This window comes from Platalea leucorodia, assembly GCF_965183815.1.
Source record: "Platalea leucorodia genome assembly, contig: HAP1_HAP1_SCAFFOLD_267, whole genome shotgun sequence".
NCBI classification, from domain to species: domain Eukaryota; kingdom Metazoa; phylum Chordata; class Aves; order Pelecaniformes; family Threskiornithidae; genus Platalea; species Platalea leucorodia.
In genome coordinates this window covers 98,159-109,748 of record NW_028121305.1, presented here as the reverse complement: position 1 = coordinate 109,748, position 11,590 = coordinate 98,159, and the positions used below count along the sequence as shown (strand labels likewise).

At 51.3% G+C, this 11,590-nt stretch overlaps 1 pseudogene across 1 annotated transcript; it reads left to right on the top strand.

Annotated features, from left to right (window-relative positions):
* Positions 1-9,730: 9,730 nt before the first annotated feature.
* LOC309603948 (olfactory receptor 14A16-like) lies at positions 9,731-10,676 on the top strand (annotated as a pseudogene). The gene has a single exon. The product of its transcript is annotated as an olfactory receptor 14A16-like (transcript).
* Positions 10,677-11,590: the final 914 nt, after the last annotated feature.

Sequence of the window (11,590 nt, the reverse complement as noted above, 5' to 3'; positions counted from 1 at the left end):
TTTTCTTTTCTTTTCTTTTCTTTTCTTTTCTTTTCTTTTCTTTTCTTTTCCTTTCTTTTCCTTTCTTTTCTTTTCTTTTTTCTCTTTTCTTTTCTTTTCTTTTCTTTTCTTTTCTTTTCTTTTCTTTTCTTTTCTTTTCTTTTCTTTTCTTTTCTTTTCTTTTCTTTTCTTTTCTTTTCTTTTCTTTTCTTTTCTTTTCTTTTCTTTTCTTTTCTTTTCTTTTCTTTTCTTTCCCTTTCCCTCCCTTTCCCTCCCTTTCCTTTCCTTTCCTTTCCTTTCCTTTCCTTTCCTTTCCTTTCCTTTCCTTTCCTTTCCTTTCCTTTCCTTTCCTTTCCTTTCCTTTCCTTTCCTTTCCTTTCCTTTCCTTTCCTTTCCTTTCCTTTCCTTTCCTTTCCTTCCCTTCCCTTCCCTTCCCTTCCCTTCCCTTCCCTTCCCTTCCCTTCCCTTCCCTTCCCTTCCCTTCCCTTTCCCTTCCCTTCCCTTCCCTTTCCTTTCCTTTCCTTTCCTTTCCTTTCCTTTCCTTTCCTTTCCTTTCCTTTCCTTTCCTTTCCTTTCCTTTCCTTTCCTTTCCTTTCCTTTCCTTTCCTTTCCTTTCCTTTCCTTTCCTTTCCTTTCCTTTCCTTTCCTTTCCTTTCCTTTCCTTTCCTTTCCTTTTGTTTTTTATTGCGAGGTAAGAAACATTCTTCTGTGACTGTGTGCAGCTGGTTCTCCAAAGAAAGCAGGTGAGAATGTGTGCAAATGAGCTGAAGCATTGAGCTACTGTCCTTAGTGGAAAGAGCTTAGAGTTGAGAAATCCTGATGCAAGTCCCAGGTGGCCACTGAGAGAAATGACCAGTGGAGGGGGTGACAGGGGGACCAAGGATGACGATGGGACACAGGACAAAGATGGGCTGTAGAGTGTCTGACAGAAAAGATCTTACCCTTCCTACATCTGCAGACTTCATCAGGAGATGCTCTGGATCAATCTGAATTGGAGAAGGCTGGTCTCACTTGTTCTGTAAGCAGAAAAATAAAGAAAACTGGAAAAAAGAAGAAAAACTGATTTATTGTTCCTTCTTATTTAAATCTTCTCTCCTTGGCTACTCTCCTGAAAGTTTTCAAAGTAGACACAGAAGACTTGAAGAATTCGGGAAAAAGATGCAGAGAGACATGGCTTGTTAGGGTGTTTTGCATGTTAATGAGCCCTCTGGTGCCAAGTTCCTGAACTGCAAAGACTGAAAGAATGAACAAGCCTCTAAAGAAGTGGAAGGCACAAGCAAGCACCAAGTTTCTGAGGGCGTTGGAGTCCCCACTGAGGGCCAACACTGACAGAGCCATAAAGACAATGAGCAGTCAATGTGTTGGTCCCTGGGGGCTCATAAAGCAAAAACTGGGAGACACTGGTTGCAGGTGGCAAAGGCCATGTGCTGGTGGCTCCGATACCATGTAAGCCCTTGGTGTTTGTTTATGATCAGAGTGCCCAAGCCCTGACCCCCAGGACCTGGTAAAGGAGGTCCTTCATGCCTTGCTCAGGACTCTGCCTAGGGTCAGTGTGAATGGGGGGTTGTGGCGGGGGCAGGAGGCAGGTTGGTGGCAGATTCTCTTCCTTTAATGACAAAGGTGTGGTTTTCTGGGGATGTGCCAACGCATGTGAGTTCCACAAAAACCATGTGGCTTCAGAGGCCTGCTAATGGCCCTCAATCGCCTAAGCTGTCCCTGTCCCAGACTTGCTTGCCTCCTCAATTTGGATCCATATCCCAGCACTGCACTGCACACCCTCCTTATTCTGCTGCCCTCAAATCAAACATTGAATGATTCCACATTAGCATGACTTCCCCTTGCTCTTTCACGTCTTCTTCTGGCCTGTCACACACTTTCTTCTACACACACACCACTCTCTCCCTACAGTCCTATTTCTCTCACAAAGCCTTCCCACCTCCCCTGCAGTAATGGGACCTCACTCCAGGAGGTTCACGCGTTCTCCAGGCTCATGGATGTTTCCTGAATTCCAGGCAAGTTTGGGTAGTGAAGGAGAGGAAGACAGAAAGGTCGGCTCATGGGGCATGATGAGCAGTGTTCAGCCACCCCCAGCAACAGGCACTTCCCATCTGCCAGGTTGAGGCATGCTCCCATGATGGAAAGTCCTCACATAAGCCCTGCTTTGTGCAGGGACCTTCAGCCACACTCCCAGGGCACACCTACTCCTCCTCCACCCACAGACATCAATGGCTTTCCATTTCTGGGCTCAGACGTGGTTGGAAGGATTTGCTAAAGCCCTGAACCATCACCTTGCTTCTCGCTGACTTCCCTCCACCCTCTCTCCCATCCCTACACACTGCCACTCACTGCCTAATTGCTAACTGGAAAGTGAAGAAGCTCTCAAGGCTTCCCATCTCATTCTCTGGGGACGGCCATGCTTCTCCAGTCACCATTCATGGATCCTGGAAACACCAGTTGAGGAAGCACACCAAGATGTGTGAGGGGAGGGCCTCCCTGAGGCACCTCGGAATTCTTTGAGGTCTAAGTGCTTGTGCAAGGACTTGGGAGGAGTTTAGCTGTTGCCCACATTTGCAGTGCAGATGGTTGGTCTGCAATGGACCAGGAATGAGACAGAACTGGTGTCAGGAATGCTGTGGGAGGGGAGACTCGGTGTCCTGGGTGGGGCTGGAGTGGAGTTAATTTTCTCCATAGCAGCCCCTACGGTGCTATGTTTTGGGCTTGTGACCAAACCAGTGTTGATAAAACACTGATGGTTTAGCTATTGGTGAACAGTAGCTGCACCGTGCCAAGGCTTTTGCTGTTTCTCCTGCTGCACCGCCAACGAATAGGCTGGGGGTGGGCAAGAAGCTGGGAGGGGAATCAGCCAGGACAGCTGACTCCAACTGATCAAAGGGATGTCCCACACCATATGACATCATGCTCAGCAATAAAAGCTGGGGGAAGAAGGAGGAAGACGTTTGGAGTTTTGGCATTTCTCTTCCCAGGTAATTGTTACTCATGATGGAGCCCTGCTTTCCTGGAAGTGACTAAACACCTGCCTGCCGATGGGAAGCAGCGAATGTCTTCCTGATTTTGCTTCGCTGGTGGGCACAGCTTTGGTTTTACCTATTCTGGTGTTGTCTTCTTGACCCATGAGTTCTTCCTCACTTTGCCATTCTGATTGTCTCCCCATCCCTCAGGAGAGGAAAGTGAACGAGCGCCTGGGTGGGGTCTTAGCAGCTGCATTATGGACTTATTTCTCTTTAAATTAAAAGCAGTAACAGTACCATGCTCTAAAATTTCTTCTTCTTCATGATGATAAATTTAATTCCTTTCATTTTATTTTTGTCATTCATTCTGAATTCACAAGATAGCTCTAACTTAAGAGTATTTAGATACTGGCATGAAGTGTTTAGAACACTGCTTTTTCTCTCATTGCTAACCCTTTCTTACCATTTCACAGTACCACCTGTCAGACAATGTTGCCCTTAATTCATTTCTGCTCTCTGTCTTTCATCCTTCTTTCAAGTGTGTGTGTGTGTGTGCGAGGAATTCATTGTTTTACAAAAAATTGTCACAGGACAGATCCTAAACAGGTGAAAAGCACAAGGCGGGCCAAATTTTTCTGTGATGGACACTGACACAACACCATTATCTTAATTTTGCATCTCTGAAGACCTAACCCTTCTACGGAGTGCCTGGAAGGTCTGAAGTCCCACCATCTGCCCTGTGCGTCAGCATTGAAGGTTAAATTGCTCCAGTCAGAGGTGCTGTTTGGATTCTCCTCAGAGGCTAAACCACCACATGGGTCAGGAGATATTCCAGGACAACTCAAGGGGCATCATACTCTTCTGCACCAAAAAGTGGAATCTCAGGGGACATGGCATACCAAAACTTGTCGTCAGGGATCTGCTCAGATGACTCATCTCCATTTCTGTAACGGTGCTTGAGTTTGCTCAAGGAACCCTTGAGTCGATCCCCATCCACTGCTGGCTGTCCTCCTGCACAGGAGGAGAACACAGGGGGCATCTGCTCAATACAGGGGGCCTCCACCAGACTCATCCTCTCTGCCAGTCTCTCCAGCAGAGCCTGTTTTCCTCCACTGCAGAACCCACATCTCATTTCATCCCAAACCATCACAGTTGTGTGACAAGCCACAGGGCTCCAGCTCCTCCTGCCTGCGATCCACCTCCTCCTGGCTGTGCATGGTTTGGCCGCAGCAGCTCAGCTGTGGCACCAGGGTGGAGCGCAGACTTCTCACAGGGAAACCTGAGCAGTGACCCTGACCAGAAGACCACGGTACAGCCAGCTGGGATGCACTGCACGTACAGCCTGGCCTTCACGCCTGTGCTGTGCTGCACAGATCCCTTGGCCGAAGGACAACCTCAGCAGCTCGTTGTCCCAAGGGGCCTGCAGGCAGCTCCCACTCAGGACCAGCCCTTACGCCTCCTGCGTAGCCTTGCCTGTACCTAACAGTGCAGCAAGGAGTTCTCATGAGAACTTCCTTGCTCTTTGACTGTAGAGATGAGGAAAAGAGGTGGTTTCTTGTAAACAAAGCAAAGAGCAGCTTGAATGACCAAACCAGGAGATTGTCTTCTATGGGCGGGGTTTGCAGGGCATGCTGTGTGGGGGTCAGAAGCCTGTTCAATGCTACACCACTTGGGGTTCCCACCATCTAAAGGCACCTGAGATGATCTGCATGATTCTCTGCTTACAGGGTTAGTGCTAATGAGCAGCATTTTACAAGATCCCTCACAGCGTCCAAGTGCCTTTCTTACTGGAATTAGAATGAACCAGTGCCTCCTGGTGAAAAACACTCTCTCAGCACCCTTGGGTGCAGCCCCTCTGGTCCCATGGACTGGTAAGCGTGTAGTTTGCTCAAGTAACCCCTGCCTTGATCCTCATCCACTGCTGGTTGCTCTCCTCCAGACTTCTGCTTCAAAGCAGAAAGGTCTGGAGACCTTGCTTTGTGGCAACTGAGGCAAAGAGTGCGAGAGTATCTCAGCCTACCTACACCTACTCTTACTACATTTAGCAGTGGTCCCACAGTATTTCTGATTCTTCTGTATCTTCTGTTCCTGAAGTAGAAACAGCTCATCTTGGTGCCCTTGCATGCCCTTTTCAGTTTCAGTGGAGTTTTGGTAGGACCCGTTGTTGTGCTTGAGGGATACTTTCTTTGAAGACAAGGTGTATCCAGGCACACGGTGAAAATGGTTCATCTGTTCCTTGGCTGTATCATCGTGGGTGTGAGTAAAGACCCCAGTGTGATGTGCTTTGTGTTCAGGCAATGCCTGCAGCTCTTGGGTAGAGAAGGGACAGACCTTGCCTCTCTGATGGCATCTGATGACTGATGCCTCTGACTGGTGGCATCAGTCAGCGGCACACAGGCAGCAAATCGCACTGCTTGCAATGCCTTCTGGGGTGTCTGTCACACACCCACCCTGAATGGGAATTGCTTTCGTGTTGGTAAATAGAACCATCATAGATTCACAGAATGGTTTGGGTTGGAAGGGACCTTAAAGATCATCCGGTTCCAACCCCCCTGCCATGGGCAGGGACACCTTCTACTAGTGCAGGTCGCTGAAGGCCCCATCCAAGCTAGCCTTGAACACTTCCAGGGAGGGGGCATCCACAACTTCTCTGGGTGCAAACTTGCTGAGGGTGCACTCAATCTCACTGTCCATGTCTCCGACAAAAATGTTAAACATCACCGGTCCCAAGACTGACCCCTGAGGAACACCACTCGTCACTGGTCCTGTGCTGTCTCTGCAAGCCTTGGCATCGCCTTGGCATCCCATGGAGCTCTGTGGGCCTGGATTTATAAATTAAATTGAGTAGACACCCGGATCTCTGTAAGGCAATGTGGGGATGAACATGAGGCAACTGCCAGTAGAGTGAGTGGAGACCTAGTGAATACAGCTGGTCATGCTTCTTTTGATGCAGCCCAGGATTCGGCTGGCTTTCTGGGCTGTGAGAGCACATTGCTGGGTCATGTTGAGTTTCTGATTAACCAATACCCCCAAGTCCTTCTCCTCAGGGCTGCTCTCAATCCATTCTCAGCACAGCCTGTATTTCTGCTTGGGATTGCCCCGACCCATGTGCAGGACCTTGCACTTGGCCTTGTTGAACTTCATGAGGTTCACACGGGCCCACCTCTCCAGCCTGTCAAGGTCCCTCTGGATGGCATCCCTTCCCACCAGCGTGTCAGCTGCACCCCACAGCTTGGTGTCGTTGGCAAACTTGCTGAGGGTGCACTCAATCCCACTGTCCAAGTCACTGACAAAGATGTTAAGCAGCGCCAGTCCCAAGACTGACCCCTGAGGAACACCACTCGTCACTGGTCCTGTGCTGTCTCTGCAAGCCTTGGCATCCCATGGAGCTCTGTGGGCCTGGATTTATAAATTAAATTGAGTAGACACCCGGATCTCTGTAAGGCAATGTGGGGATGAACATGAGGCAACTGCCAGTAGAGTGAGTGGAGACCTAGTGAATACAGCTGATGGAGAAGAGAAAGAGGGACCCTGAGCTCTCCCTGTGGCACATGGCTCCAGTGGTTCAGATGAATAACTCTCAAGGCTCCTGAACGTAATGAGTGGGGGCAGGTTCAGGTACCCTCATTTGGGTGTCAGCTGTCATTTCAGTTGGCCAAAGAAAATTCCCAGCAGCCTCTAAGAGGATTCCCCCAGGTGTTGGCCTGGCTCTAGGAATGGCTCCATTAGAGCTTGCAGTTGCCTGCACAGATCTTCGACCACCCCTGACACCTTCAATGTCACCAGGCATTGTGTCTGAACAGCCCAATCCTGCCCTCCATCCCCATTAACAGGCATGGGAACTGCGATAAGGAGCTCCCATGCAGGTGCCTATTCTGTGCCCACTTGAACACCTGATGCAAGAGGACTCTCACCTCCTGTTGGTTTGTGTTGTGCATGGGAGGGAGCTAAGTCCCCTTCTAGCCCCAGGACTGCAAACCCACAATGAGATGTGTCTATTGACTCATCTGCATCCCTTCCCTCAGCAGGGGTAACGCAGATCCCTCCTTGTCACTGTCTGCTTGTCCTGTCTCGTGATGGGACAAGGAAAGGTGATTCTCCTGCCCAAATTTCTTCCTCACAGGAGAAATGACAGTGCTGGGAATAATTGTGTCTCCCTAGCTGAGGGATGGAAAAGAAGTGTTTTCTTTCAGCCTGTTTCACAGCAGGTTCCCCTGAAGCCCCAGGGACACCTGGAGGGAGCCCAGAGGGGCAGAGAAAGTGGTGTCTTGGGCTGGGCCTCTGCTGCTGAGCTGGGCTGGGCTCCTGGGATGGAGGGAGCTGTTGGCAAGTGGGCAGCCCTGCAGAGAGACAGCTCTGCCCAGGAGCAGCTCCTCTGCAAAGCGCAGCAGGGCTGAGGGCACTGCCTGCAAGTGCTGGAAGGAGAGGGGTGAGGCAGAGAGAAATGAAAGGCAGTCTGGGGTGCGAGGACGCTGAGAGCTCATTGTGGGCAAAATCTTCACAGCCCTTGACACGGTAAGTCCCTAGAACCAGGGCAGTGAAGCTGCACTATCAGAGGAACAGGGCATGCAGGCTGCCTTCCTCCGGGGATGACTGCAAGGATGTTAAGCCGAGTGCACAGCCAGGGATGCCCAGGGCTGTCCTTCAGAGCAGGGTGCCTGTGCCCCAGCGGTCTGTGTGCCAGGGTCAGTGCTCAGCCTGCCCGGGGAGCTCCCAACGGCGCTGTGGGGAGAATCTGTGGGTGGAAGAAGGGACCTGTGGTAGAGAAGGGTCCTTCTGCTGTTGAGAGAGGGCTGCGTGGGTCAGGGCTGCTCACAGCTCCAGTTCCCCTCCAGAATATTTCCTAAGGCATGTTTCAAGAAGGAGGTCCTGGCAGGGATTGCCATAAAGAAAATGAAGATTTCCTGAATTTCTGTTTTCAGTTTCCTACATGGAGTGGGGGCTAGTGGAAAATGGATGAATGGAAAAGGAGCTGGCAACTTTGAAGAAGTCACTGGACTCCTGAGCGAGTGATCATTAACTCCTGAGAGAGCCTCCTAAAGTGCCCTCAGCCACTGCTCTGCCTATGGACAGCACCAGCATCACCTCTGCTGGACCCATCAGGGTTCTTCTGACCTGCCCTTCTCCACCTGCAAACAGGAACATGCAACCAGCCAGTGCCCTGCAAACAGGCAGGTTTCTGTGGGGCCAGGGTGAGTGCACAGAGGTTGGGATGGGGTTTGTCACCACTTGCAGGGAAAAGCCATGGGACAGGGAAACACCTCCCAGGGTGAGGATCTCCAGGCAGCAGGGAGATGATCTGGGAATGAGACAAAACTAAAACCAGAAATGCTGTGAGAGGGAGAATTCAGAAACCTCCGTATGATCCCCTCCAGTGCAGACGCCTTCCTCTGAGCAAGCCCCCTTGCCTCCTCTCCCACCCACCAAAGCCTCTGCCCTCAGGGCTGGGGGCTCCAAGGCGTGAACCACCTCCTCTGCAGCCAGAGCTCCAGCAGAGCCGTGGTGCAGCTCTGCAGCCACGGGCCCAGTTCCCTCTGCAGAGCGCAGGGGCTGAGAGCAGCTGCCCGGCAATGGTGGTGTCTGGGAGGTGGCGTGCACAGCTGGGGAAGGGGAACGCGGTCTGAGTGCCCCAATGCCTCTGCCCTGGCCTCTCTCAGCCACACCCTCACTGTATTTGTCTTTATGTTTCAACTTGTCTGTGTTATTTTTCTTTTATTTTTGCTGCCAGGCTCTCTGGGGAGGTGGAGTTTCAGCTGCAGAGTCACACACTGATCTTGTGGGTCCTTTCATGCAGCTGTGTCCATGGGAACAAGTGTCCCAGCTTTCATCTCAACTGTGGGGCTGTGTGCAATGCAGTGTGTGGGACTGGAGAATAAGCTGCTTTTCCCTTAATCAGATGGTGTCATTAGGACACTTGGCTATCTATCTCCCTGAGGTTTCCTTCCCAGCTTCCCTCCAGGATTCAAACCTGTCCTGTAGCACCTTTGTGTTATCTGAAATCCTCATGGAGAAGTGCAGAGATGCTATGACAGAGAACGTTCTTTTGGGTTTGTGGAATGAGACATGCGTATCCTTGGCTAGAAGTGGGGTGCTGAGACCTTGAGAAAGCATGAGACATTTAGTGGTCTGCACTGGATCCCTCTGCTCACAGCAGTGTCTGTTTTTTTTTTTTTTTTAGGGTAACACAAGAGTGAGATCAGCCCCCATCTCAAGAACAAGCCCACGGCAGCTTGGAGGGACAGACCAGCTCCCCTCAGTCTCCACTAAGCCCCAGGCAATCCTTTTGCCGTGCAGGACTCGCTCTGCTCTCCCTGAGTGCAGCAGAAATGCTGAGGGTTTCTGGCATCCAAGAACACTCCCCAGGTGAGATGGGGGGAGCTTTAAAAACCCCAAACATTTCAAACTACCATCCGCTATCCCCTTTCCTTAGCACTGGGAGTACAGATGCTGACAGGCCCTTCTGCATTAGGAGCAGTTTCATCTGAGAAAGTTGAACACCAGGACTAACCCTTGCCCTGACCGATGAATTCACTGCTGCAGAGCAGCACTGACTCCTCAGCAGCCAGCGGGCAGAGGCCCTGCTCCCCACACTATGCTCAGCCATGGCTGCAGCCACTGAGCTGAAGGAAGGTCTCCTGGAAAAGGAGTAGGCGGGGCGGGGGGTGTGTAGTGTGGCAGGGTGAAGGTGTAGGAGAAAGGCTTAGATTTTGCTCAGAGAAGTCTCCCCTAACGCTTCATTGACTCTTCCTGTAGGAACAGGACCCCGTGCACAGAGGCAGCAGATGTCCAACAACAGCTCCATCACGCACTTCCTTCTCCTGGCCTTCGTGGACACACGGGAGCTGCAGCTCTTGCACTTCTGGCTCTTCCTGGGCATCTACCTGGCTGCCCTCCTGGGCAACGGACTCATCATCACTACTGTAGCCTGCAACCACCACCTCCACACCCCCATGTACTTCTTCCTCCTCAACCTCTCCCTCCTCAACCTGGGATCCACCTCCACCACTGTCCCCAAAGCCATGGCCAATTCCCTGTGGGACACCATCTGTCCCTCTGGGACACAGATGTGCAGGATGTGCTGCCCAGCTCTTTCTGTTTGCCTTGTTCGTAGGAGCAGAGTACTGTCTTCTCACCATCATGGCCTGTGACTGCTACGTTGCCATCTGCAAACCCCTGCACTATGGGACCCTCTTGAGCAGCAGAGCTTGTGTCCACGTGGCAGCAGCTGCCTGGGGCAGTGCTTTTCTCAATGCTCTCCTGCACACTGCCAATACATTTTCCCTCCCCCTCTGCCAAGGCAATGCTGTGGACCAGTTCTTCTGTGAAATCCCCCACATCCTCAAGCTCTCCTGCTCACACTCCTACTTCAGGGAGGTTGGGCTTATTATGTTTAGTCTTTTTGTGGACTTTGTGTGTTTCGTTATCATTGTGCTGTTCTATGTGCAGATCTTCAGGGCCGTGCTGAGGATCCCCTCACAGCAGGGATGCCACAAAGCCTTTTCCACGTGCCTCCCTCACCTCGCCGTGGTCTCCCTGTTAGTCAGCACTGTCATGTTTGCCTACATGAAGCCTCCCTCCATCTCCTCCCCATCCCTGGATCTGGTGGTGGCAGTGCTGTACTCAGTGGTGCCTCCAGCAGTGAACCCCCTCATCTACAGCATGAGGAACCAGGAGCTCAAAGACGCAGTGAAGCAGCTCATTCAATCCGTAGTCTTTCAGCAGCAATAAGCTGCCTGTGTCTCTTCACAAGTGATTTCCAATGTATCTGGGGAATCTCCTGTGCTTTGGGCATTTTATTTGTGATAACTGTGTTTCTCCAGGAATGTCTGCATGCAGTCTGCTTCTCCAGAGGCATGAACCCAGTGTGTCTGACCCAAAGGTCTTTGCACATGTGTCTGGCCCGATTGTACAGCTGGCCTCCCATGTCACATCTTTGTAATAAAAGGGGTTTCTTCAGTGCTGGTGTCTGAAGGTTAGGCTCTTCTTCCAAAGCTGAGGTCAGGAACAGACTGAAGAAGTTGCCCCCCACAAGGCCATGCTGCTGTGCTGGTGATCTCCATGGGCTGAGAGGAGGAGGGCATGGGGCGATGTGTTAGGGAATGGGAAAGGTCTTGGTGGTCAGCGAGCTGGACAGGAGGCAGCTGTGCGCCCTGGCAGCAAGGGAGGCCACCAGCATCCTGGGCTGTACAACCAGGAGCATGGCCAGGAGATGCAGGGAAGGGATTCTCTGGAATATTCCATCCAGATTTCAGATCCCTAATTCAGGAAAGATTTTGGCAAGCTGGATTGGGTTTATCAAAGGTCCCTGAGGACAGCCAGGGACTGGAGCACTTTGCTGGTGAGGAGATGCTGAGGGAGCTGGGCTTGTCCAGCCTTGAGAAGGGAAGGCTGAGGGGGGACCTCAGCCCAGCCTGCTAGTACCTACCAGGAGGTCATGGAGAATACAGAGCCAGGCTCTTGTGTTCTTAGTGATGGTTGGGAGGAAAAAACAATGAGCATTCAGCCTGGAGATAAGGAAAGTTTTTCAGTGTGAGGCTGAGCTCCTCACTCCTGGGCTCTTCTTCCCAAGACGAAGTCCCAAGTGTGGATCTGAGGCTAATTTGGCCCGAGATACCCTCCTGACAGTGAGGGACAGATAAATC